Source organism: Phytophthora parasitica, assembly GCF_000247585.1.
Source record: "Phytophthora parasitica INRA-310 unplaced genomic scaffold supercont2.1, whole genome shotgun sequence".
NCBI classification, from domain to species: domain Eukaryota; phylum Oomycota; class Peronosporomycetes; order Peronosporales; family Peronosporaceae; genus Phytophthora; species Phytophthora nicotianae.
In genome coordinates this window covers 59,783-62,732 of record NW_008634126.1, presented here as the reverse complement: position 1 = coordinate 62,732, position 2,950 = coordinate 59,783, and positions in this window count along the sequence as shown.

Genomic DNA, 2,950 nt, shown 5'->3' with positions numbered 1-2,950 from the left:
GTAGCAGGTCAGTCACTAGATGAGCAATTGGAGAAATTCATGGATATCCCAACGGAACAACAATTGACGAAGGCTAATGCGGATTCACTAGTAATGGAGGTAACGGAATGGGAGGTATGGGAGGCGATCCAGCAGCTCAAAAGGCACAAGCCGGCAGGAACTACGGGCTTAAACCATGCCTTTTATAAAGACTTCGCTACCCAATTGGCACCTGGACTGGTCAAATTATATAATGCCATTATCAATGGAGATGGAGTACCAAACTCATTTCTAAGGGTGACGGTGCTCCCCCTTCGGAAAAATGGGGATTCTGATAATGCAATGGATTACAGACCCATTGCGTTGTTAAACACTGCGTATAAAATCTTTGGAAGGATACTGGCAGAGCGGTTGCATCAATTCTTACCCAAACTCATTAGCAACAGTCAACAAGGGTTTGTTCGGGGCCGTAGAATTGACAAAACAGTGACGATGCTGCGAGCTATCTTGAAGAACAGTGCCGAGAATGAAGATCTTGGGTCGGCACAGAGTGCAGGAACACTATGCTTGGATTTACGAAAAGCCTATGATACTTTGGATCGGACGTATATGGTAAAGGTTCTCAGAAAATATGGTTTCTCGGAAAAATTTCTTAATGTCATTTGGCAGCTACATGAAGGGACAACAGCACAGTTTTTGTTAATGGTCAATTATCTAAACAATGAGGGGGGGGGGGGGGTAAACTCCGGGATAAGACAAGGGTGCCCGCTTGCACCTCTATTGTTCATACTGGCTGCAGATTCTCTAGGTAGAGCGGTTAACAGCAACCCGAACATTAAAGTGATACGAATATCGACAACAGGAGAAGCACGGCACAAATTTTCAGCCTTTGTGGATGATAGCACCATTTTCATGAACTCAATGGAAGATATAGAGGTGGTAAAACACATTTTGAGGAAATTTGGAGAACTATCAGGCCTGCAGGTCCAAGACCAAAAGAGCTTACTAACTGGACTGAACACCAGGGGTACACCAACAAGGTGGGGTGGCTTTCCTGCCTTAGATCCGAAGGCAAATACCTGACAATTAGGGTACTGGGTTGGGAATGAAGATACAATGAGGGCAAACTGGAACATACGCATCGAAAGAATACAAAAAAGACTACGGGTGGCTACCCAAACGAGCAATTCGGTAGCTCAGAGGGTAATACTGTTCAATGTAGTGGCACTTCCGAGTATACTCTACACAGGAAAACAGTTCGTAGTACCAAAAGATATACAGCGAAAGCTGGAGAACATACAGAAACAATTTGTATGGAATGCGAATACATCGACGGAAGGAACGAAACACAAACTAAATCCAGCGCTGGTATTCACACCAAGGAATGATGGAGGCTTGGGACTACAGGATATTAACCTAGCGTTACAGGCAACCAGAAGTAATTTGGCGGATACGTGGGTACAAGAGATACAAGATGAGTATTTGACAGCGTGGCATGCAATGGTACACCCAGGGGAACGCTGTGAGGGATCCTTGTGCAGATTTAGGCTAACAACACGGGAAACAGTGCAGGAAATATTAAGAGAACGTAAAGGAAAAGGCACCCCGACTACTCAAGCAGCAGGAATTGCAGAATTATGGGAAGCACAATCCGAAGGAATGACACCTCCACCGGACGAAAGAGACAACATACAGACCAGAATAAAAGCAGGACCAGAACTTAGCTCGGTATATCAACTGGATGAGAGGAGAATGTGTTTCTCGGCAGAGGAGGTATCTGACAGACATTTATCGGAGGAACAGTTAGAATTCCTTCTAGAGTCACCGTGGCATGATAACGCGTGTGTTATTGATGGCAAAGGAAAACCACTTCGTCTAAGAGCTTTCGGAGCATTAAAATCAGCAAAACTACAAGAATTAAGGGTAGAAGTGGAAAAACCTAGCCCAAATACTAGAGAATTTGGAGCTATTATCACAATTCTAATGCAAGAAGGGAAGGAAGTGAAAAAATATCTACGGCAAGTGGCGAAATGGTGTAAAGTCGTGATGTTGAGTGTCAAAGGGAAGAACCCAAGAGCCCAATTATGGCAATCTCGATGCCCAAACTGCATACCACGTTGGAATGGTTCACTGGAAACACACCACAAGAGATGTTATGAAAACAACAAAAGAACGGACAATGGCGGGAGGTTATTACATTGCAGAAAGCCCAGGATGGGTTTTCCTGGTAGATACTAGGTATTCAGCCCGATTATGAGGAGACAGAAGACTTTGAACGAATACAAGAATGGCGTTTTCGAAGCGGTATTTCATTCAAGGCGAATTTGAGAACATCAAACTACCCTTTAAGTCTCTCAGTGGAATCGAAAGCATGGAATCTCAGCTTTCTTATCCGGAAACAACGTTCCAGACATTTTAAACGACAACTGAGGCACACACTAAAACCGGTGATGGAACAAATTGATCAGAACGAGAAAAAGTCAAAATGGGGGAAGGCAGCTTTGCTACAAAATCCACGGCAAGTATGGGCAAACGATGGGATGGTGACGGATTATTAGATATGGATGCTATACCGGTTAGCTTTGAGGAAACTAAACCTATACCATGCAGGTTGGCCGGAAAGAAGAGATTGTCCTGATCTGAAATGCAATTGCAGTCACGAAACCATAGATCATATTGTTTGGGAGTGTGGAAAAGCTCAGGCGGCATGGAAACGGTGGTTGGATCAATGGATGGGCCGATCAAGACGCCAAAGGAGAGGGAAGAGCTTCTTTTAGCCAATGCAATACTTACAGCACCGAAATGTCAACACGATTTCATGGCGAAAGCACAAGAATGTACGGCTAGGTGGACAAATGACCATGAACGAGTTATGCAGACACTGTGGATCATTTGGGAACTGTAACACCGGTGTTGCTCTGGCGGCTGAGAAACCGAGCAGTATTTGATGAGCTAATTGAATCGGAGGAGG